Source organism: Adiantum capillus-veneris, chromosome 29 (genome assembly GCF_014529385.1).
Source record: "Adiantum capillus-veneris isolate H3 chromosome 29, ASM1452938v2, whole genome shotgun sequence".
Taxonomy (NCBI): Eukaryota; Viridiplantae; Streptophyta; class Polypodiopsida; order Polypodiales; family Pteridaceae; genus Adiantum; species Adiantum capillus-veneris.
This window is the reverse complement of record NC_140959.1, coordinates 32257394-32283571: the sequence shown is the minus strand read 5'-3', so window position 1 is coordinate 32283571 and position 26178 is coordinate 32257394. Positions and strand designations below refer to the sequence as shown.

Sequence of the window (26178 nt, the reverse complement as noted above, 5' to 3'; positions counted from 1 at the left end):
CAAACAGTGGCCAGAGACAAACCTGCAGACAAATCTCCGAGCTGCTTTTGAAAACTTGCGAACTGCTTGTGGAGAAGATTGAATTGTTGCGCTTTTAACGTCGTAGTTTTTTTTAGAGCGCAGTGGTTTTTTTAGAAGAAAGCAGCCACGCCATGTGGGTTAACGAGAAGGCAGAGAGAGAGAGAGAGAGAGAGAGAGAGAGAGAGAGAGAGAGAGAGAGAAGAGAGAGAAATTTTATGAAAGAGTGTTAGGTTTTTTTACTTGAGATTGTTTGGGATACTGATCGTCGTGGTTTAGTCGTGTAGCTCTGCATAAATTGGTTACCGATCGTAGTGCTTTAGAGGGATACCTCGCCGAAAACCACAAGGAGTGTTAAGAGTTTTGTCAAGCTCAATGTTCATGATCAAACAATGTTATTAATTGTTTGTTGTTCCATTTTTATGTTTAAAAAAAAAAAGGAAACATGCATGGGGAGTTTGCACAGTCCTCCTCAATTTTTATAATACGAGGGAACGTGCCATTCCCACCGGAGCGTGCAATTTTCAGTGTGTTCATTAACTACATTCTGAGTGTCAAAAATCAGAAAATAATAATGTTTACTCACCGCACGGATGAATGTCTATCGCCAATGGACTTGCTTGTATCAACGATGTTGGGCATCTCCTGCACTTAACCCGTTGCAAGAGATGACATCCCTGGGAGGATACCCTTCAAGAAGATTTTGTGCTATTGTGAGAACACCACATTTTGTATACATATCGATCAAACCACCACCAAGCATGAAATCATACTCCCAACAAACGTTGACTAGTGATCATATCCTGAATTCTTATATCTATGGCTGTGTATGTCATTGCATCTGCTGACCCGCATGCCTTCTAGATTCCTGTGTAGGTGTAGTTGATTGAGTCTGGATAGAGACCCTTCTTGCGATCTGCTTTGCACAACCTGTAATCAATCCATTTCAAGAGGCGAAATTTCGGAAACGAAACTCCTCAAGCACTTTTTCTGCCCATATCAGCCTCTTGCGTGGAGCTACATGCCTTCATGCATGTGTACCGGATTTGTTGAAAACAAAATAGAGCTTGCTGGCCCTGCCCTTGTGGAGCAAATCATGCAATCAGCACATTCTAAGAGTCGACACTCAGGACACGAAGCTCCTCGAGCACTTGCGCAAAGCCACATGCCTTGAATGAATTTGGAGAGATATACTTGCTTTCCGTCCGCTGAAAAAAACCTACAGCTTTCCCGTAGCACATTTGGCATACATATCGACCAAGGCATTGCCAAGCATGAAAATCTTTTTCAACAGCCCCTGACTAACAATTTCAGAGTTAATTTTTATGCCCATATCAGCATCTTGCGTATAACCACATGCAGTAAATATGCACGCTTATGTGATTGAATCTTGAGAGAGGCCCTCGCTTTGCATCCAATGAAGACAGCCAAGAGATTTCTGGCCCTGCTCTTATTGCGACATCCTGCAATCAATGCTGACATTCCAGATAGGAAGCTCCTGAAGCAATTTTTCTGCTCTCTCAAGCGCACCACATTTGGCATACATATCGACCAAGAGATTGCCCACATAGATGATAAACGTTAAATTAAAAGAGGACAATCACATGGACGCTCGCCATGCTCTCGTTGTGCACATTCTGGAATCATTGTGTTCATTGGAAGTGGTGGCATTCCAGACAAGAAGCTCCTCAAGCACTTAGTGCTTTCTCAAGCGCATCACATTTGACATACATATTGACCAAGGCAGTAATAAGCACAATATCGTTTTTCAAGAGTCTTCGACTGATTGTGAAGTTTTCTGCCAACATCAGCATCTTGAGTAGAGGCACATGCCTCCAAGAGGCATGTGTAGGTGATTGCACCCGGAGAGAGGCCCTCGCTTCGCATCTGCTAAAAATAGCCCAGAGCTTTCTAGCCCTGCTCTCGTTGAGTACATCCTGCAAACAATGCAGTCCAAGAGGCGACGTTCTGGATAGGAAGCTTCTCAAGCACTTTTTGTGCTTTCTCAAGCACACCACATGTGACATACATATCGACCAAGACAGTGCCAAGCATGACTTCTATTTTCAACAGCCTCTGATTAGCAATATAATTGTGAATTTCTGTGCCCTGCCACAACGCCTTCAAGATGCATGCATAGAGCGACATGCCTTCAGCATCCTGCATAGATGATTGCATCTGGAGAGAGACCCTCACTTTAAATCTACTGAGTGGCACACATATCGACGAAGACAAAGCCAAGCATGACTTCTTTTTTCAACAGCCTCTGAATAACAATATGATTGTGAATTTCCGTGCCCATATCAGCACCTTGCATAGAACCACATGCCTTCAAGATGCATGTGTAGAGCCACATGCCTTCACCATGCTGCACAGGTGATTGCACTTGGAGTAGAGTTTTCTGCCCTACTGCAATCAGTGCATTCCAAGAGTCCGTCCATGATGCTCTGAAGTCACTGCGTGAAAAGCAAGGCATCAATAAAAAAATATGCATGCGTAGGTGATTGCATCTGGAGAGAGCCCTTCGCTACGCTATGTGCCGCTGCTCTAAAATTACTGCGTGAAAGCGAGACGTCGATAAAAAAGATGAGCAAAGGAACGGTCATGTGCCACGTGGGAGGACGAGAAGCCAAATTTTTGCAATGCACATCTGGTTACCTTTGCAGGATCAATGATACCAACCTCCAATAAGTTCTCATACTTGTCAGTCATAGCATTGTAAAGAAGCTTCTCAATAAAAATAGCACCTTCAGTCCCTGCGTTATCTGCAATCAAAGCAGTGGGAGCTGGTAGAGCCTTTTGTACAATATTAGCACCGAGCTTCTCTTCAGGATCTACAACTGTGTCCTTGATACCAGGGACCAAGGCAGAAAGGTGAACAAAGGCTGCCCCTCCACCAACAAAAGTAGCATTCTTTGCATCTTCAATTCTGAGTTTCTTATCTTCTAGCTCAGCCTCTAGGCTGCTCCCACCGTAATGACAGCAACCCCACCAGAGAGCTTTGCTACTCTCTTCGACAACTTTTCTTGGTCATATACAGAGTCGATTTCTGCATGTTCTTTCTTGATTTGAGCAATGCGAGCTTGGATTTCATCCTTGGTGGCTGCATCCGCGATAATGGTCGTTGAGTTGTTGGTCATTGTCACCTTCTGCGAAATCCCCAGCTGCTCAACAATAACACTTTCAGGCTTCAAGCCAAGATCAGTGGCTATGAACTCAGCACCAGTGATGACGATGGCAATGTCCTGCAGTAAGACTTTCCGTCTCTCACCAAATCCTAGTGCTTTGAGAGCAGTCACTTTCACGATTCCTCTCATCTTATTCACCACAAGAGTTGCTAAAGCTTCTCTTGATACATCCTCAGCAACAATCACCAAAGGAGCATTCAGCTATGAAACTTTCTCTAGAACTGCTAGAACGTCTTTGATTGTGGCTAATTTCTGATCAGTGACAAGGATTCTTGCATTATCAAATTCCACAATGAGCTTTTCCTGGTTAGACACGAATTGAGGGGAGATATACCCCCTGTCGATCTCCATTCCTTCTTCGACTGTGATTGTCGTCTCAAAGGACGATGATGATTCAATGACAACACACCATCTAGACCAACGTTGTCGATGGCAACATCATTACCGGAAGAAATAGTCGCCACAGCTCTATCAACGGAGAGAGGGAGATGGCGAGAGAAGAAGAAGAAGAAAGAGAGTATTTTAACGTCGCAGAGAAACGGATTTTCTGTCAATGCAACAGAGAGAGAGAGAGAGAGAGAGAGAGAGAGAGAGAGAACGACTGCAAAAGCCGTTGTTTTTAGCTAGGCCACGTTTTTTTAGAGCTTTACAGACCCACATTTTTAGCTTTTGAGCCAAGGAGAGGAAAACGGACACTACGCTAACAAAGTAAAGAGCACCATGTGCATAACCAAAGGCACTTTTTTCCCTTGGGTTTTTTCCCTTTGGCATATTTGGGTATGCAAGACCCTAGCTTTATATTTTCATTAATGTTTTTTTGTGTGCTTTTTGCTTTCAATAAATGGCTTTTGTAGCTTGTGTTTACACTTAGCTTCAATAAGCTTGGATTGTAATAAAAAGATCAAGAGACTTCTCTACCAAGTGGCTACTTGCTCAAGGATGCACAAAGAGCATAAATAGGTGAAATCCTTCCATGACTTTGCTCTTTTGTTCATCTCTCCATTCTCGATGCTTGGCTTAAGTAATTTTTGCTTCTAAGCTATGGTTCTTTCATGTTCAAAAGCTAGGCATACTAAAGTTTCAACACTTTGCTTTGTGAATATTAACTCATCAAAAAATTAGGTTTTATGTGTGCTAATCATAGGTAATTGGCCTTGACTTTAGGTTAATGTAGGTTTGAGTGTGTGTGATGACTTCTTATTTATTAACCACTCTTATCCTGCTCTGAGCACTTGATTTGTGATGTTTAACATCTCTAATTAGGTTAATTAAGTTGGTTCTTAATCTTGTAATTAGTTTGTGTGCCCTATGGATTGCTTGTGTGTGGATAGGTTTTATGAAACTCTAGCACCATTCACCTTGTGTGTGTACCTTTTGATGAAGTGCCTTGATTGGCATGTGGTGATTGGAGAGGCCAACACCAATGCAATTAGTGCGTGCTTAAAGATTCTAGTCTATGGTAAGTCGAACCTTGGTGGGCTTAATGTGTGTAGGAGATGCTTGGTTGATGATGTGATTAGAGTTAGAGACTAATGACTTATCTCTATTACATGGGATGAGCATACTCTTGAATCCTGTGATTCAATACATCCGTTGCTCGTGCTTCCATGCCCTAGCGGTTTTCCAATCCTAGGATTGATAATTTTGTTGGTCTTGGGTTGTCTTGGGTTGATTAGGCTATGCTACGATTGCCCTCAACAGCATATGATGTCTTAGAGGCCAGATCAGAGGTCAAAAGTTACAAAGCTCAGTGTACCCTTGTCATCTACAGCATTTAGGAAACATATAGGCCAAATTTCATCCAATTTGAACCATTTTGGGCTTGCAAAGACCATAAGACATATCTACGCAAGTCAATGCTTGTATTGGCCATATCTTGCACAAAAATTGGTCAAATTGAGTTTTGAAACTTGTTGTGAGTTGCCAGTGTAGTGAGGAACCTCTGGAGTGAAATTCACTTCAAATTGACCAGCTAGACATTTTACGTGTATGATGTCTAAAGGGCACTTTTAGAGACCCAAAGTTAAGCACCACAAGAAATGCTCACATACCAAATTTTGTCAAAATCTGACCACATAGACTTTAGACGCGTATAATGTCTCATGCCAAGATCTGAAAGTCAAAATTCACCTTTGACCACATAGGAGGGTTGGAAATGATGTTTTAAGCATGTTTGCAAAATTTCATGTCATTCTGAGCCAAAAGACATTACACGCGTATAATGTCTTGGTGGTCAAATCTGGGTCAAAACATACATTTGAGCATACCTCAGTGTCATAGAGCATAAAAGAAGTCCCTAGCCAAAATTTCTTTGTATTTGGAGCTCATTTGAGCTTGTAAAGGTCAGAAGAAAGATCTAGACAGATTCATGCTTGTATTGGCCATAACTTGCTCAAAATGCAGTCAAATTCAATTTTGAAACTTGTTGAGAATTACCGAAGTGATAAAGATCCTCTGGAGTGAAAATCACTTGATTTGGCCCCACAATAGACATCATACGCATTTTCAGGGGATATGTGTTTGAAACTTGGATGCATTATTAAGATTGGTCACATAGTGTTTAGGCTAGTAGGTTTATGACCTTGCATTAGCCTAGTGTCATAAGTGATTGCTTGTCTTTCATGCATAAAACTGAAATTTCAAGTGGTGTTTAACCTTCACAATAGTATAGGTGTTTTCTTGCTTTATGTTGTCTAGTTTTGACTATATTTAACCCATCTTATAGGAGCAAAAATACACTTTGCATGATTGTTCACTGTACTTCATGTTTTATTATCCTTGTTGACCTTTGATACTCATTAATTGTTCTTATGATTTGCAGCTCAACATTCATCCATGGACTTGTTTTCACCCATGTCTTCGTGTTTTGCTTCACTAGCACACAAGGACGTGTGCCAAATTAGGAGGGGGGAATGTTAGCAGCGGCTAACTCATGCTACACCGATAATGCACCAAGTTGGAGATATGCTATGGATGTGCACAATATTTCCTATCCACATTGTAAAAGTTTTTGTGCTCATTGGGAGTTCCAAGTTGTATATGCTAGCTAAAGGGCTCAACTTAAACCCGTAGTAGAAGTGATTGTGGTGCAAGCCTTTATAAGGAAGCCTATATGTAAGGAGGCTTCATTCCTGAGGATCCATTCTTGAGAGCTCTCTCTATCTTGAGTGTTGACTTTATGGATGGCTTAGCCTTGAGCTTAATGCCCATGCTTAAAGAAGGCTAGTGCTAATCCATTGTAATTAGAGAATCATTTCTTAGTCCAATCTCTACTTTCTTCATTAGTTCTAATTCTTCTATATTGTATTATGTCATCAAGTAGTTTCACCTCCTCATTATTCTAGATTTGAGTGTATGTGATGACTTCTTGATTATTGACCAGTCCTATCCTTCTACGAGCACTCGATTTGCGATATTTAACATCTCTAATTAGGTTGATCAAGTGGTTCTTAATCTTTTGATTAGTGCATGTGCCCTATTGTTTGCTTGTGTGTGGATGGGTTTAATGAAACTCTAGCACCATTCACCTTGTGTGTGTAGATTTTGATGAAGCACCTTGATTGGCATGTGGTGATTGGAGAATCCAACTTCAATGTAATTAGTGTGTGTTTGTCATGAGTGTGCTTGGGGATTCTAGTCTATGGCAAGTCGGACTTTGGTGGGCTTAATGTGTGTAAGTGATGCTTGATTGATGATGTGATTAGAGTTAGTGATTCATGGCTAATCTCTATTGCATTGGAAGAGCATTCTCTTGAATCCTCTCATTCGACACATGCGATGATGCTCGTCCTTCCATGCCCTAGCCGGGCTGCCAATCCTAGGATTCATAATTTTGTTGGTCTTGGGTTGATTAGGCTATGCTACGATTGCCCCCAACAAAGACTGTATGTAAACGGTGTGTTTACACACTTCAGTATTGTCATTAATCCAAAGGGGATAGACAAATTACAAGTGTAATCCTGTGCTAAAGGTTATGCAAAGTGCGTACATTAGCACCAAGAAATCCAATTAGAAATCATATATTTCTCTAGTTGGAGTTTTCATACCATAAGGTAAAGCATGTTTGCAATTAGGTTTAGTCTCTTCATGTGTAAGTCAGGTTCTCAACCTTGAACACTAATTATGGTGGGGTTGTTTACTGTTCAAAACTAACAACAAGTCAAGGCCCTTATACTTTGCTGATAAGTTATGTCAGGTAGTTGCTTCATGGAAAGTGAAAAGAGGTACTCTTTTGGGCAATATATGCTAGTTACACAAGACGGTTGCAAAGATACAACAATGTGAAAAATCAAGATAATATTCTTGATTTCATTGAGCCTCCTAGTGAGCCGTGTTCTAGAAAAAAGAACAAATGGATCCATGAAGGATTCTACAGTGGAAAACATTAGTGTTCTTATCAAGATACAACCACTTTTGTTTTGGAGGACAAAAACCTTCTCCAAGAGGGAGTAATGTCATACCTAGGTGTGGGACGGGTGTCTAACCTCACTCCGATCTTATTGCAGACGTAGCGTGAGAACCACGATTAAATTATCAATCCATGGGATGAAGCTGACTCGACTAGTACTGAGGCGGTCCGGGGCGGGCAACAAGAGAGGTGACCTCTAAACACCTCTCAAGGCTCCCGTGCTGCTCAATTGGGGCTGGGGCAACCACAAGCAAGAAACAACAACAACAAACCCACAACCAAACAAATGAAGGGGCACCACCTAGTTATGGTATGCAAACTAGGACGCAAGAGATATTTTGGCACAACCAAGAGGATGCGCCACAAAACACACACAAGCAACCTCACCCCAAGACTCACATAAAATGGGCCAGAGAGAGCTAGAGCAAAGGGAAGAGAGAGAGGAATTCATCTTGCATAATACCTTATTGCCTCCCCCTCTCAGGTCAGAGATGAGTCCCGCGGCATAGAGAGTGAGAGGGAAGGTCCGGGAAAACCAAAGCGGGCAAATCCAAGCAAGGCCAAGTGGTCGGACAAAGGGGAAGACCAAAGAATGTGGACAAATCAAAGGTGGGCAAGAGGAAAGGGCATGGCCGTCGGGAAAATCAAAAGGTGCAAAGCTAAACCAAGTGCAAGGCCAAAGAGGACAAAGAGGATCCGGATAAGGAGTGAAGGTGAAAGTCAAATATTGAGCAGTATAAGGCGAACCAAAAGAGGGTAAAAGGTGGAAAAAAAAAAAAAGCTAGGGGGCAATAGAGACATCACTAATGCCCCCCCAAAAGTGCAAAGAGTGAAGAAGAGGGAGATAGAGCAAATCGGTGCCCTCTTTCCCAAAAGATACCAATTCAAGATGCGAGGTGGACCAATTAAAGTGCAAATTCCCAAATTAAAGTCCTCCCCTATAAAAGTAAAAAATGAATCAAATTGGGGCCTTTTTCTTGGCCTTTTGAGGTGCCGTTTGAAGCCTCCAAAGTGGAGTTCTCTAGCAAGCTAGCCCCTTTGTAACTTTTTCTTGAAAATGGCCATGGTGATGGCATTGCAAGCCGGTGTATGTGATTTTTGAAGTGCAAGCAAGCCACAGTTGCCTCCTGTGTTGTTGTTTCCCCTTCCCCCCTTCTCTTTCTCCTGCTTTCATGGTTCTCCTCGGTGCCGGCTGTGTGGAAGTGTGTGCCCCCTTCGGATCGACGGTGTTTTGAGTGAGAGAGTGAGATTGAGTGGTTGTGTGCATGTGTAGGGGTGGAGACATGCAGTGGTAGTAGGTGTATCTTGTGTGGCGGTTTTGTGGAGTGTGTGAGCAGTGGCAATTGAGCAGGCGGTGGTCTGCTAGTGTTAAGTGTTTCTTTGAAGGTGTTTTCTGAGAGGATAGGGGTGCTGTGAATACCCTGAGCTATAGAGAGGCCCTTTTGTTTGTGCTGGGCGTGTTCCCCCATTCCCCCTCTCCATCTTGTGGTGCCCCCACTGAGCACCACACTGATTGCTCCTAATTAATTGAAAAAGAAGCGGTTTTAGCGTTCGAAGTCATGGCAGGTAGAAGCTATGGACCGATTTTCACAGGAGAAGAGAGCCGTGACGAGTGGATGTCAGATTTCGAGTTGTATATGCTATCGTTGCGTATGCCGAACGAGGATAGCAAGATACAGACTTTTCCTTTGGTGATGCGTAGTAGAGATAAATCATGGTACGATGCATTGGAAGGTGAGGTGAAGCAAGCATGACCGGCTCTACAGGTGAGGTTTCTTCACGACTTTCGCAAGGAGACTTCCCCAATCGAAATGGATGCAAAGCTGAAGGCACTTAAGCAAGATGTAAGTGAAGAGTTCTATTTTTTTTTGGGTCATTTTGAAGAGTGTTGGGCAGAGTTAGCGGCAGCCATGCAATTGGCTAATGGAGACTATTTCAAGCTCGACAAATTCATGGCATGTATACATCCCAAGGTGAGAGAGAAATTTGATTTCTAGAGCCCAGAGAATTACAATGGTGCGGTAGCCATTGCACGATCAAAGAGCAGAAAGATAAAGAAGAAGATAGAGCAGGGCGTGTCAGGCTACGAGACAATGGCCCATGTTCAACCGCAAAGTTCGAGAGAGGCTGCACATGAAGAAAATTAGGGAATTCGAGGTGTAGCTGTTGTGCCGCAAAATTGGGTGCGCATAGTGCAAGATTTATCCGAGCAGATGCAAGAGTTGCGGCTGAATGTCATTGTTAAGACGGTTACGCCGCTAGCGGAAGCTAAATAGTGAGAACTCAACCAACAACAGAATTTGTCAGACGAGGACGGAGCTTGACCCGCAGGCGCATGGAAACAACTAGGTGGGTGTCAAATCACCTACTCGACCTTCTAATGACAATCACTACTAAGGAAATCAAATCTAAGTTCTAAAATACGCAAGTGACTGAAATCTGTACTACGAACGAATGCTATACGAAACAGGATCTAGAGTCATTGAATCGATCTCAAACTTAAGGGGAAGTCTATACACTAGGTAAGAACAACACCCTAAATACTTGAACTGCAAAATCAACCTATAACCACTCCGTGCGGTAAACGCGTATGAAGACAGGCCGAAAAATACAGGTGATCGAAACTTGACCCCGATGGTACCAATGTGTAGCTCTACTCGTTGTGGTTCTATAGATATGTTGCACGCTCCATTCCGACACACGAGTTGGAAGAAAACTCACACCGAAGCTCGTAGGAACTTACCACACATAGAAGCCGATAGCGCGCACTCTTGGTATCTATGCGTAGCTCTCGCCGTTGCTAACACAATGGCGGTGGCGCTTCTCCAATGGCGGATCCTTAGCTCGCGTAGCAAGTAGATAAGACTCTCTCTCTCTCTCTCTCTCTCTCTCTCTCTCTCTCTCTCTCTCTCTCTCTCTCTCTCTCTCTCTCTCTCTCTCTCTCTCTCTCTCTCAGACGTCACAGTCACGGCGCTCCAAAAACTCACTTTGATTAATAATCTAAAACCCCTTTAGGTTACAAAAACTTTGGCTTATATACCTCAGCCTTGGAGGTGAGAACATCTCTAACTAATTACATCAGCAAGTGAAATTACTTCGGAATTACAAGCTGGAAACTCAATTGAGTCCCGTTACTTAATGAATGGCTCAAATCAAAATTAATGTCGGAAAGACATTTATTACAATCAATGGTTACAAAAATGATGAGTGTGAGCAAAAATGTGGGTGTGATCCTCTACTGGCTCAACACTCCCCCCCTCTGCGTTCATGTCGTCCTTGACATGACTTTTATGCTTGGTCAATAAATTCCTGTCGTCTTGAGCATCTGCAAATGTGATTCGTATCGTAGGTTGCCGATGGTCAAGGTTGGGCCGAATATTTCTCTTTCGTGGGTGAAAAAGCCGGTGTAGAAAGCTTCTTCGAATGTTTGCATGTGGAAGCTAGGCAAAAACATAATCCTTTGGTATAGGAGGTGCAACACTTTTGGAGAAGGCTGCAATGAAAGATCATATATCATATCAGTCACTGTGTCGGCCGTCGATAGTAGACTCGAGGTCGTGGCTTTATCTGGCGCGAACACTTCAATGCAAGCTAAGAGAGTCCTGCAGATTTTCTTGAGCATCTGACACGAAAGGTCAGGAGAGCCAGTAAAGAGCTTGATGGTTCCCGTTAGGGTTTTCACCATGTAGGCTTTACCTATTCTCTCTCCTGCCTTTGGTCCTGGCATCCTGGGATAATTAAGCCAATTTTGCTTCTTTTCTGCAATCTTGCCATGCTCTTTCCAGTTTCTGACTCTTGGCACCGGGCAGAAGGTTGCATTCTCCCAAATCTCCTTTGGTGCCTCCACCAAGTAGATGAGGTAGGCTGGGTATTTGTTCAGCCAACCTTTCCTCCATCTAGGTTGTGAATCTACTATCCTCTTTGAATGTTCCTCCTTTGTGATGTCGCCTTCGTAAAGAGCGACATACTGCTCCTCCTCTATTCTCTTTTTCGTCTTTAGCACTTCAAATTTCATCAAAGGGAAAGGCAGGCTGGGTTGCATCCACTGTTCATGGAGCACTTTTGTGTCTAGTCCCTGAAGTCTAATGGAGATTAGGAGTCTCCTCTCCCATTCCATTTCCGCCTTGGCACTCTCCTCTGCTGACTTTTCTATTTGGTCATGGAGCCTTTGTTCTTCTTCTTCAGAGATTCCTGAAGTCGAGACCACTTCTTGAGCTGGGGCTGGATCTTCAATTGTGGTTGCCTCTCCAGTTTCTGGTAGCTCTATGACTGCTCCACCTAATTCTTCGTGTGGTGTCTCTGTCTCTCTTCTTTGTTGCTCTTGTAGATCTTGGAGCTGTTTGCGGAGGGCCTCATTCTCTGTCTGTAGTGTTTGATTTTCTAATGTGAGCCTCTCCTCTGCGGCCAATGATCCCTCCGCAGTGTGCAACCTTTGCACTTGCTCTAATCTCAGCTCTCTTTGTAAGCTTCGGACCTGGTCTTCCAAAGCTGGTATGATAACTCCCTCTTGTTCGGTTCCTGCTCTGCTAGCTCTAGGGGTAGTCCTGAGTCTAGTGATTGTTCTTTCTTGGAGCTTGACTCTTTCCCTTAGCTCAATGAGCTCATCCTTGGCTGCCTCCAACTCATCTTCTATCCGCTCCTTTGCTTCCTGTGCACTTGTTACCTCTCTTGAAGCCTCGGCTAGCTGGAGTATCAAGCCGTCTCTCTCGTTTTCCGCATCATAGAGTGATGCTTTATGACTTTCAGATTCAGTCATAGCATTCTCTAATTTCCTCTGCAACTCTGCTTCCCTTTGTTTGGCTGTCTCAATCTCTACTTCCTTTGCCCTGGATCTTTCTTTGATCTTGCCTAGCAGTTCATGCACCATGTGCATGTCTTTTTCATCTTCATCTGTCAACTCTAAAGCTCTTTCTGCCACCACCTCCACTGGCTTTGGCTCTTCTAGTACGTTCTGTTCGTCCAGTTTCTCTTCACTCTCTTTTGTACTCTTTGTTTTTTCCTCCGTCCCTCTCCGATCATCTTGTTTGTGTAGGGTGATCCCATAAACTGCCTCAAGGGCCTCTGCTTCAGTGTATCCTATCGCTACCAGATCCTCATAATCATTTCTCTTTTGCTGAACTGGATCTATTTCCTTTTCTTTGGTCTCGGCCTTCGGCTTTTCCAAATCATCTCTGTCCATCTCTATTGTGGTCTCTTCCATGATATTTTTCGTCTTCTTCGGGCTTGGTACATCATTCATAGAGGGGTATCTGTCCTTAGCTTCCTTGGCTTTCCCCTTGTCGGCTCGCCCATCTTTCTCTTGAGATTTAGTAGACTTATCTACTTTTCCTTTCCCCTTGTCGTCCTTTTTCAGCTCAGCTTTTAAAAGCTGTACCTCCTCTTCAGTGTATGGCTCGACAGGTTGCTGCTCCAGTATAGCCTCTGACTCCTCATAAGCTTTAATATATCGATCGTATTGATCAACATGTGGCCTGGCTGAGCTAGTTCCGACTTTGGTGGGGTCTGGCACCCACTTTTCTTCAAAGTCACCCTTTAGAGCTCTTTCTGCTCTAAACTGCTCCACTAGTCTTTCCATTCTTGCCATTTTCTGACTTTTGGTTTGCTTGGGAGCACCCTTCTTCTTTACTTTCTTCATAAGCGGCTCGTCCACCTCCTCTTCAGGTTCTGAAACTATTTCTAGTTTCCGGCGTGCTCTTGTGGACGCCCTCTTGGATACTTCGGGCTGTTCTTCCTCCTCGTCGGCTTCTCTAAGCCACTCATTCTGGGAGGGAACCTTTGGCCACTGATCTCTAGCTCCAATAGCTTCATAAGCTATTCTTGTCAGAATTTCCGCTCCTCCTATGTACCTTGGCTTCTCGTTGTGCATGGCAATTACTTGCTCGTGGATGTGTTGAGCGTAATTCACCTCTTTTGGCATATTGCTCTTTAATGCCCATGTGATGGTGGTCGCAATGGCATGGGGCGGTGTCGTATAATTTTGCGGTCTTTTACTGCAAACATGGAGAAACTGGTTGTACAGTCGGCAAAGGGTTGCCGCTCTTTGGTCCGCCATATCTCCATAGGTTGCATTCTGTTTCTTGGATCCATAGACCTCTATGGCCTCCCTTCTTTCCCTGACAGAGCTCCCTTTGTTGTGCAGCTTCAATGCGTCTGCAATGAGCTGTGGAGTGATCTGTACTTCTACTTTCTCTCCATCCATGGCTGTCAATGTGGCTTTCCCATCCTTCTGAATGGATATTGCCAACTCGTACACTCTTCTTGTATCCACACCTGATGGTCTCGAGGTGAAGAAACTGTGCAAGTCTGCCCTTTCCAGGTACCTGCTGATGTCTTCTGACCTGCTATAATTTACCAATTCCTGTGGGATCATCGGTACATCCACCGCTTGCCCTTGAGGATCTCTGAAAGTTCCCTGGTAGATCTTTATTCCCTCTTTCTCCAATACTGCTTCCTCCACCCAAGTTTTGGTTGGCTTGAGGGTTTCTACTGGAATGTCAAAGGGTTCTGCTTCTGCAAGAGCATCTTTGATTGTCGGTCTTTTTCTCTTCGTTGCCGATAACTTGGCGGAATCCATGGATCCTGTAACTCCAATTTTAGAAGTTAGCGTCTTTTTAGTACTGAAAGCTGAAATGAAGCTTTTAACTATCCATATGACTTGAAAATTGAAACATGAGATATTCAGGGCCTAAGGATGCAAGGTAGGTGAAAAAATATGCAAAATGGGCTCAAAATCATGCTGGAGACATCATACGCGTTGTCGAGAAATTTGCGGTCTTGCCAGGAAAGCACCGAGCTTATGGCTGTGAGAGTTTGTGAGAGAACTCAACAAAAACTATATGAAGGAGTTAAACCATAGATTCCATGAAGAATAGGGTTTGGAAAGAAGTGCAATCAAAGAAGACTCACTCTTTCTCTCTTGCATTCACACACACAAAGAAAGAACGCAAAAGAGAATTTCAAAACAATACGAAGATGAAAACATCAAGGCTATGGTCATATTGTATCATGGGTAATATGAAAGGGTTAATGGATGAGTTAATGGTGTTCAATCTTAGCTGGCCAAATAGGCTACGAATTGTTCTTTGGAATTGTAGTTTTGTGCTTACCATAATATATATATTTTGTCTAGTGATTGGGATTAATTGTGTGTACAAATCCTCTTGGTTCATAGCAAGATAACTACGCTTACATCAAAAGAAAAGTTATAGTCTATGAGAGGTAGTATGATGGGATCCGGTGATAGAAGTATTTCATTGAGCCTTTCTGGGCCAAAGAGAAACACTATACGTTGTTGAAAGTGTATTTTACGGCTAATCCATACGTTAATTCTAATAGATCGTACAAAGTGAAAGCGATAGAAATGATCATCATGTGGGTTATTCATCTAGGATAGTATGTGAGAAATGTAGATATGAGAGAAGTGAAGAGATGAGAAGTTTCCCTCCCAAGCCCTATTCTTGCCCGTAGGCAATAAGGATACTGCGGGGAGAGATGTACCTGTAGCAAAGAGAACTTAGAGAGGATGAATTACTAAGAATGAGAGAGAATGGCTTGGTTAAGGAGATGAGATTAGATACATATATATATATATATATATATGTTGGATTAGAGATGAAAATGAAAACAACAAGAAATCAAGAAAACATCAATGTAGAACACATCTTACTTGAAACCCTTCGGCACCATTATTGATGAGAGAGAGAAGAAGAGTGGAGAATTCCACTTTGATTGATACACCAAGTGTGAGACCTTATTTGATTAGAGTTGATCTTCCAAGGTTAGTTTGTTGTAAGAATGGCTAGTCTCCCTCTAGGAGAAAGTGTAGGCTTGGGCTTATGTTAATGGCTAAGTATAATTAGGCATTACTACTCACTCCCTCGAGAATTCCTCTCATCAATGGCTTGAATGCTTGAGTTCCTTCCAAGGAAGAAGAGGTCGCCTTTTATAGGTGAAGGGAACCCACAAGGGTTTACACAAGAAGAGAGGAGCCATTGTGAACAGGAATTGGAAAAGTTGGAAATGAGCTGTCCCTGCATGATGTGGGCAGACTGGGGTCCAGTATTTTGATCATATCTCCTCAACCATAGCTCCAAATAAAAAAGTAAAAATATGAGCAGAAACTTCAGCTCATTAGCTACGATTTTCATTTTAAAATCATTCTCCAATTCGGATTGGAACCTTGTGTAAAAAATTCATCAAAATAGGGTCCATTTATGGCAGCAAAAGTCTTCATGTGGTCTCCTTAGCATTGACTTTCATTTAATTCCCAAGGACACCTCATGCCATATGAAAGCATGACATTTCTCCTTGACAAAGTTTTGTAACCATGCTTGCAATAATGCATTAAAATAAGTGTATCTTTGAAATCATGCCACCTAGTGTCCCACTAGGATTTGATTCCCTCCTAGTAGCTATTTAAAAAGAAATATAAGAAAAATATGAAAAATACATAGAATATATATAGATTGGAAATTACCCTAGATATAGGATCTAGATAGGGTGTGAGATAATAATGAGATGGTAGAAAGAAAGAATCAATGCTTTTTGCCCCAAGTTAAAGAGGTGGAGCTATTGACACTTTTCCCATAGTATTTTTTTGATGGTAAAGTAAGAATACATTACCCTTGAGATAAATAATAAGATGAGATAGAAAGCTTATTTTTATACTTACATATGCATATGTACATTATAGGAAATATAATTATGTATCTAAAAAGTTACAAGATATCTCTTGTAGCATGTGTTCCCACTATGTACATGTCATAGCACGACATCCAACCCCTCTAAACCTGCACATCCTCTGGTATGTGCCACATTGTCTCTTTGTAAGATTAAACCTCTTGTACATCTTCCTTGTCTTCATCTTCACTGGATGATTCCAGAGCTTCATTTTCACTTTGATCTTCACCTGTGTTTTGCTCTTCTTCCTCATCAGCATTTTCTGGATCATTGTCTCCTCTTCTCTTAAACATTTTGATCCTTTTTTCTGCAATGGGAATCTTTACTTCTGTACCATCTAGTTCAGACAAGCTGTAAGTAGCATTTTCATGCACATGCTTTACAATATACGGTCCAAACCATCTTTTTGAGAACTTACGCATGACTGTATGCTGGTTATCAAGGCTACTATCATACACTAAAACCCAGTCACCTTTGTCAATTGCTTTGCTCCTGAGCCGATGTCGCTTATTAAAGCAGTCCTTGTTTTTCAATCTTGCATTTTTGAGTCGTTCTTTTGCAGCCTCAATGTCTCCAGGTCTTCTCTCTAGTTGCCTTATGCGCAATGCAAGGAGATCTTCCCTACTAAGCCCCTCTTGCCAAGGTAGTACATTCCATGTGGGAATTGTATCCTCAATCGGCATCACTGGCTTTTGACCATACATTAGCTCCACAGGTATGTAGCCAGTTACTGAGCTATGTGTTGTACGATCAGCCCATAAAGCATATGGTAACAGTTTTGGCTAGTCACCAACTCTTCCTTCGCAAGCCTTGGCCAAAGATTTGATGATAGGAGGATGCCCTCTTTCACTCTTTCCATTGCCTTCAGGGTTGTAAGCTGTAGTAAGAGAAAGCTTGATCCCTAATCTAGAAAAGAACTCCCTTGCTTCTTCGGCATCCAATTCACCTCGATCTGCAGTGATTTTTCCCACACAACCATAAAGGCAAATCACCTCATCAAGAAGGAATTTGCACACAGCTTCTGTGGTCTTAGCTCTTAATTCTCTTCCTTCAACTTGGTTAGTTAGGTCCTCTCGTGCAAGAACCAAGTATCTCATCTGCCAGAGTCCTAAAGGCATCGTGACTAGATCCACAACCCATTTATAGTGCATGGCTAGTGGATATGTAGGGTGCAATCCATCACGATGTCGAACATTTGAATACATTTGACAAGTTACACATGACTCTACAAACTGAGATACATCTTTATACATACCCTTCCACCAGTATTTTTCTTTCAACTTGGAGAAGGTTGCCCACACACCCCTGTGTCCAGCCCATAGACTCTCATGAAACTCTTGCATGAGCTTTACTTGAGTCTCTTTTTTACATATAACCCTTTGTGGTGTAGCACCCTTTTGTTTAGGATGCTTCCACAAGTAACCATCCCTCAAAAAGTAACCATATGCTTTCCTGCGTATCCTCTTGAATTCATGTTCAGACCAATCATCCTGTTTTGTTAGAGTACTCAAGTAGCTTCCAATAAGAAGCCAATCACCTTCATAAAGATCTTTCAAGAACAATTCAAGTGGATTAGTCATGTTGACATTGTTACCTTTGACATGAGAGATAGAATAGAATTTTGTGCCTACATTATCTCCCTCATCAATCATTTGTGACTCATCTTCATACCTTGCCCTTGATAGCATATCTGCCACTGTATTGTCTTTACCTGCAATGTGCTTAAACTCGGGATTTAAGGACTTAATGTAGGCAATCCACCGCAACATAGCAATGTCTGGTGTTGAGCAGCTTGTAATCATCCCAAGAAGTGGTAGACAATCTGTTTCTACAACCACACATGCACCAATTAGGTACTCTTTTCCACTTTTCAAGGCTGTAACCATACCCCATAACTCTCTCTTTATCTGTGGATAGTTTCTTTGGCGAGCACTTAGTACCTTTGCTCCAAATCTTACCACATACCTGTGTCCTTCTTTGTCATCTTGCCCTATTGCCCATCCAATCCCTGTAGGGCTGGTATCTACTGTCATAATCAGCCTTTGACACTCATAGTCTACCTTTCTCAAAGTCGTTGCTGACTGGAGTAACTCCTTTAGCTTTTTCATGGATTTTACATGTGCTTCTGTCCATTTAAACTTTTGATTCTTTCTAAGTAGCTGATAAAGAGGATCAGCTACATGTGCATAATGTGGAATCCAAATAACATAGAAGACACATGCTCCCAGAAACCTTCTAACCTCAGTGATGCTAGTGCATGTTTCTTTCATTTTTTGGGTGGCATCTACCTTTGATGGACAAGGTTTCCTACCATATGGCGTGCACATGTGCCCCACAATAAGCACTTCATTGACACCAAACATAGACTTTTTCCCTAACAATGTAAGATTCACTTCTTCCAACCTAGACAAAATTTTATCACAATCATTTATGTGATTTACCACAAACCTGCGGCATCCCTTGAGATCCAAAGCTTCATCTTTGTCACTTTCTTCACATCCTTTGATAGGCAAATCATCAATGAAAGGCATTGTGATTTGAGGAATAAAGTCACGTAAGACCTTATTCATCGCATTCATCATATGTGCAACCGAGTTGGTTGCTCCCTGTGGCAAGGTACACATCCTTACCAAACCCAAAGGTGTCCTCATGGTTGTCAAGTCTCTGCTTTCGATTGCAAGCTGAAATTGATCATACCCTGAGTAGAGATCCCCCATTGAGTAGATTGCTCTCCCTGCAAACGCCTCTGCAAATTCATCCACAATTGGACCTGTACCTACATTTCTAATTGTCACTTTGTTCACTGGTTGCATATCTTGGATGAAGCGTAGAGAACCATTCTTCTTTGGAATTGTGAACCACCTGTTTGAGTATGGAGCACAAGAAGGCTCCAAGATTCCCATTTTGATTTTCTCATTCAGTAGCTCTACTAACTTTGGCAAATGAGCCTTTGGAACCGGAATAGGCCGCAGATTCCAAGGCACATGAGGTATTGTGAAAATTACCATAGGAGCTACAATATAAGGATCAACACATCCTATCTCATGTGGCTCAAATGCAAAAGCCTTACCATGCTTTGAAAGCATTTCTTTGAAGCACTTTGTCTCCTCCTGTGTTAGAAACTCCTCGCAACCAATCTGCAACTCTTGAAAAGACTCCTTTGTGAAGGTATGCCCGATCTTTTTAGGATTCCGCAAACTTGGTTGTAAAGAAGCCTGTTCAATCTTTTCTCTGTTGTTGGGTGGTAAGGGTGAAGCTACTGGTTTCACCTTCTTTGCTACACTCTTGTATTTAGTTTCAACATGGACTTCTGGGCCTACTGTTTGGCTTTCTTTAAAGGCTTCTATTACTTGATACATTTCCATAGAGCAAACTTCCACAACTTCATTTTCAAGATGCAAACTAGACCTCATTATAGCATCAAGCTCACCCATAGTATCTACAAAAGAAACTTGTTCACACAAACCCAAAACATTTTCAGTAGGCTTTAGCAACCCACTCTTTTTCATGCCTATTTGTACATTATGCACATATTGCCTCTCATATCTCTTCAAATCTTCAAGTTCTGTAAAACATACTGATCCATTCCTTGTTACCAAGGAGCTCATCGAAAATGCTTCACCTATTTTTGGATCAGGCGAGACCCTTTTTCTTTCTGTACCACTGCAATCCCGCTTTACAATGGTACTTGGCCAAAACCCATCATTTCTCTATGATCATGAAACTCTTTGCTCACCTTTGGTAGAGGATGTTCTCTGAGGTTGTCACGATTTCTTTCATGGTTTACACAAACTGTGAGGAATTGGACAGCACGTTTACCATCTTTGCTACGTATCCTAGCATATGCTGAACCATCGTCCATTACCTTTGTTTCCATTCGAACTCCCACAATGTAGGGTTGTCCAAGGATGAGATGATATGAAGATGTATCATGTACAAAGAAGTTTTGGTCAATCTTTACATCACCTATTGTCACCTTCACACCTGGACATGCTGCATACAATTCACCGGATTAATTGTTTGACACTTTTACCATCCAACCATGATCTGTGTCCATTGGCCATTTGCACTTGTTGTAGAGACTCTTTGACATTATGTTTATTTCTGAACCATGGTCAATCAAGGCAACAAATGGCTCTTCAAGATCACCTACCTTGACCAAAGTTTCTGTAGTAGCCCTTGCCCAATGACTTTGTGAATAGTAACTCCTAGGAATATCTTCAACTTCTTCATCATCATTTGAGAAATGCACTTGCTTCACTCTCCCACTAGATTGGTAGCATCCTACCATAGCTCCATCATTCTCCTTATTTTGCAGTTGCATCCCTTGTGTCTTTGAGGTTTCCCCTTCAACCTGTGGACGAGAAACTTCAGCAAGGGTTTGCCTCGTTCTCTTGATGATGTCAATGATCTCCTCATGGAATTCACGCTTTGCAATGCCAAGAACTTCTCCCAGAGTAAACTCAATCTTGCTATTCAAGATCCTTTCCTCCAAGACTTTCTTTAAATCTGTAGCAACCTCAATATCAGATTGTAGTTTATAAGTTGGGCCTTTTGTCTTACCTTTCATTGTCTCTTTCTTCTTTCCTGTTGTAGACTCCTCCATGAGTACTTCAGGTGGAGATGCTCCTTGTGTTGAGGGTGTTTGAGAAGGCATTGAGTCGCTTCTTCCCCCACTTCTAGAAGCTCTTTTTGATGGTCCTTCATCAGCATTCTCACGTCTGCGCTTCTCTTCTACAATTGCCTCATTTTGTTGGCATTTTGTAAAGTAGGCATGCACTGACAATGAGTCCACTGGATCATTCCATCCTGTTTCTAGACGTATGCAATCACCTACTTCATGTAGAATCTCTTTTGTAAGCTTTCCCTTTTTAGCTAATTGCATGACATTTGGCCAAATTTGACCATGATGGTCACTCACTTCTTCATCACAAAAATGTTCAATTTTTACTCCATAAGTAGCTGCCTCAACTGAAGAGGTGGCATGCTTGGTTGCCATATCTTCAACTAAGGTTTGCATTCCCCCCTTCCCAAAGTTAGTTCTCAAGGGTAGACCTGTCTCTCTTAAGTGGATTTTACCATCCTTAAAAAAGACAACATCTTTTGACAAAGCATCACTAAAATCATCACAATCCCTTCTTACATGGTTTGTACTATCACACCAAATACATCTATTAACAAACCCTTCTTTGGGCTGTTGTCTTTGCCTAGGAAGTGGCCCTGATGGTTGGCCTTTTTCTTCAAGCTTTGCAAACTTCACCTTCAAGTCACGCATCCCCTTCACAAGCTCATCTAGCATGGACTCATCAAACTTAGGAGCAATAAAAGTAGGCTTTACCATTTTGTCAGAAGTTGAGGTGGAAGGACTTGTAGTGTTTACTACCATCTTGTCCCTTCTTCTTTGTCGTTTGGCAAGCAGTGAGACAGCACCTTCAACCTCATTCCAGTCGGTCTTTAGTCCTTGCTCAGCATCTTTATCTTCAAGAAGAAGCTCCAAATTTTCTTGAAACTCTTTACCTGCAGCTTGTAAGAAAAGATCTGTCTTCTCTGCATCTAGTGTGGCCCTTTCGGTCCTAGTGAGTTGTGCATAGCGCCGCTCAAATTCCCTAAGTAGCTATGTTATTAATAGTCCTTGCTTTGGCTTGACTACCCATTCTAAGAATGTCCTTTTGGTCACTCTCTCAGAGTCCTCCATAAAATATTCCTCCTTTAAAGCTACTTTGAGTTCTTCCCAATTTCTCCCATGCCCATCTTTAATTGCCCTAACATGCTCCCTAATTTCTGGAGCAACAACTAGCTCAAAGCTTTGAATCATCTCACCTTGTGACACGCGATGCAGCTCCATCTCCTTCACATACTCGCGTAAGTACTTGGTTACATCTTTTCCATTGAACTGATCCATTCTGTTGACGACCGCTTGTATGGCCTTCGTTGCTGAAATCTCCCTTCTTTCAGTGGCATGTTCTTGTTGCATGAACATTGCAAATGCTTGAAACATTTGCATTGTTGCTGGGTCAAAATGCATACCCTGTTGCTCAACATGATCACCCATGGTTACCCACAAACTCTCACCCTAGCAGATTCGCGTCGGGTTCACCAAAAACATGTCGAGAAACTTGCGGTCTTGCCAGGAAAGCACCGAGCTTATGGCTGTGAGAGTTTGTGAGAGAACTCAACAAAAACTATATGAAAGAGTTAAACCATAGATGCCATGAAGAATAGGGTTTGGAAAGAAGTGCAATCAAAGAAGACTCACTCTTTCTCTCTTGCATTCACACACACAAAGAAAGAACGCAAAAGAGAATGTCAAAACAATACGAAGATGAAAACATCAAGGCTATGGTCATATTGTATCATGGGTAATATGAAAGGGTTAATGGATGAGTTAATGGCATTCAATCTTGGCTGGCCAAATAGGCTACGAATTGTTCTTTGGAATTGTAGTTTTGTGCTTACCATAATATATATATTTTGTCTAGTGATTGGGATTAATTGTGTGTACAAATCCTCTTGGTTCATAGCAAGATAACTATGCTTACGTCAAAAGAAAAGTTATAGTCTATGAGAGGTAGTATGATGGGATCCGGTGATAGAAGTATTTCATTGAGCCTTTCTGGGCCAAAGAGAAACACTATACGTTGTTGAAAGTGTATTTTACGGCTAATCCATACGTTAATTCTAATAGATCGTACAGAGTGAAAGCGATAGAAATGATCATCATGTGGGTTATTCATCTAGGATAGTATGTGAGAAATGTAGATATGAGAGAAGTGAAGAGATGAGAAGTTTCCCTCCCAAGCCCTATTCTTGCCCGTAGGCAATAAGGATACTGCGGGGAGAGATGTACCTGTAGCAAAGAGAACCTAGAGAGGATAAATTACTAAGAATGAGAGAGAATGGCTTGGTTAAGGAGATGAGATTAGATACATATATATATATATATATATATATATATATATATATATATATATATATATATATATATATATGTTGGATTAGAGATGAAAATGAAAACAACAAGAAATCAAGAAAACATCAATGTAGAACACATCTTACTTGAAACCCTTCGGCACCATTATTGATGAGAGAGAGAAGAAGAGTGGAGAATTCCACTTTGATTGATACACCAAGTGTGAGACCTTCTTTGATTAGAGTTGATCTTCCAAGGTTAGCTTGTTGTAAGAATGGCTAGTCTCCCTCTAGAAGAAAGTGTAGGCTTGGGCTTATGTTAATGGCTAAGTATAATTAGGCATTACTACTCACTCCCTCGAGAATTCCTCTCATCAATGGCTTGAATGCTTGAGTTGCTTCCAAGGAAGAAGAGGTCTCCTTTTATAGGTGAAGGGAACCCACAAGGGTTTACACAAGAAGAGAGGAGCCAGTGTGAACAGGAATTGGAAAAGTTGGAAATGAGCTGTCCCTGCATGATGTGGGCAGACTGGGGTCCAGTATTTTGATCATATCTCCTCAACCGTAGCTCCAAATAAAAAAGTAAAAATATGGGCAGAAACTTCAGCTCATTAGCTACGATTTTCATTTTAAAAGTATTCTCCAATTTGGATTGGAACCTTGTGTAAAAAATTCATCAAAATAGGATCCATTTATGGCAGCAAAAGTCTTCATGTGGTCTCCTTAGCCTTGACTTTCATTTAATTCCCAAGGACACCTCATGCCATATGAAAGCATGACATTTCTCCTTGACAAAGTTTTGTAACCATGCTTGCAATAATGCATTAAAATAAGTGTATCTTTGAAATCATGCCACATAGTGTCCCACTAGGATTTGATTCCCTCCTAGTAGCTATTTAAAAAGAAATATAAGAAAAATATGAAAAATACATAGAATATATATAGATTGGAAATTACCCTAGATATAGGATCTAGATAGGGTGTGAGATAATAATGAGATGGTAGAAAGAAAGAATCAATGCTTTTTGCCCCAAGTTAAAGAGGTGGAGCTATTGACACTTTTCATATAGTATTTTTTTGATGGTAAAGTAGGAATACATTACCCTTGAGATAAATAATAAGATGAGATAGAAAGCTTATTTTTATACTTACATATGCATATGTACATTATAGGAAATATAATTATGTATCTAAAAAGTTACAAGATATCTCTTGTAGCATGTGTTCCCACTATGTACATGTCACAGCACGACAGCGTATGATGTCTTTTGTGTCAAAATAACTTCATATTGGTTGTGCTTGTAGCTGATAGTGTATACATGAGTATCATATGCTTGGATTTGAGTTTGGATACCATTTGGTCAAGTTTTGGCCAGTTTAGTCCAGTTCCGGCTCTTGGCAAAATTTTGAAAGGGATTTGGATTTTATGATCCAAATTGGATAAAACTTGGTGGTTCACTTTCAAATGGCATGTAGATCACTTCTGTTTGGTGGTTGAAGCCCTGAGGTGCCAAAATCACATAGTGAGACATCATACGCGTATGATGTCTTTTAGTGTATTTTTGGACCAAATTTCTCTATAAGCTTGGATTTGGCTTTAGATAGGCTTATTCAGTGGATTTATGAATTTTGGATAGATTTTGGGCTAAAAATGGCTCTGGAGACATCATACGCGTATGATGTCTTTTTCATCAATTTTGCATGGGATTGGTTCTGTGGACTCCCCATGTACTACTAAAGGACTATATCTACTCAAATCTTGGTTTGGCCTTGAGTATGTTGGATTTGGGCCAAAAATAGGCTTTAGGTAAAGGATTTTCCTTCAATTGGGCTAATGGGGTGATCCTCTTGACCAAATGGTTCTAAATTTCATAGGTAGCATGTATTAGATATATATAATGGATGTATGATGACAAATGAGCAGTTTTGGCTCTGTAAGTGCAAATAGACATCATACGCGTATGATGTCTTTTGTGTCAAAATGGTGCTTTTTGGTTCCAGATAGCTTGTAGATGTGTTAATCAACAATCCTACAAAGTTTCATTGAGTTTGGAGTTATTTTGACAAAATTAGGACCAAAAATCAATTTTATGGCCTAATTTGCGTCTTTTTGGTTTTCCTTGGGTTTTCTAACTCCAATTCTCATGATACTTGGTTCATAGGATGTGATTAACATGTGGAATGAGGCTATGCACTCAAATGTTGAAATGGATGTGAAATTCATTCTGTGAGACATCATACGCGTATGATGTCTTTTCTTGAAATGTTGGTCTTTTTGTGCAAAGAATGCTTTGTGCTAGTGCCCTAAGCCCTGCTAACTAGTTTTCAACTTAAAAAGTCATCAGTATAGCTAAAAAGCCCCCTTATAGGCATTTCAGTCTCCGAAGTCGTCTCTTTGCCGTGGGGTTGAATTTCTTCAACTTTTCTTCTCGAGAGTTGCATTTCCAGCTCATTGGATATGTTGTGAATCCATCTATTTGGTTGAACTTGACTTTGGCTCCCCGTTCTCCATCTTTCTCTATTTGGTTGCCCGAAAGCGTCTTTTTCACCATCAGTAAGTGAATCAGCTTTCTTTTGGGTTTTGCTTGCAAACATAAGTCATCCATGTATATTTGAAGCTGCTTGTGAAGTTTCATTTCATTTGGTCGTCAATTTCAGCCGTTATGCCAAAATGACGCTTTGTGTGTCCGTAGCTGAATCGGTTGTTCCGACCTACTTTTGGTGGTCCCAACCTGGAGATACTCTATGGTTGCATTGTCCTTGATGTGGTTGAACTTCCTGTGAAGTTTCGTGTCGTTTCGACAACTTTTTCCTATTTGCCTCTTGCAGGCTCTGTTGACCTAGGGTTTTTCCAGTCGTTCTTTCTCGAGCTTTGAGTGTTAGAAACCCATCTTCTATACTAGGGTAACCCACCTATAAGTTCCTGCAAGGTTTGGTTAGGCGTTTGTGCCCCTACCTAGCATTCTTCCCCATTCC

At 41.6% G+C, this 26178-nt stretch overlaps 1 pseudogene; it reads right to left on the bottom strand.

The window, feature by feature from the left end:
- Positions 1-2221: 2221 nt before the first annotated feature.
- LOC147419002 (ruBisCO large subunit-binding protein subunit alpha, chloroplastic pseudogene) lies at positions 2222-3624 on the bottom strand (annotated as a pseudogene).
- Positions 3625-26178: the final 22554 nt, after the last annotated feature.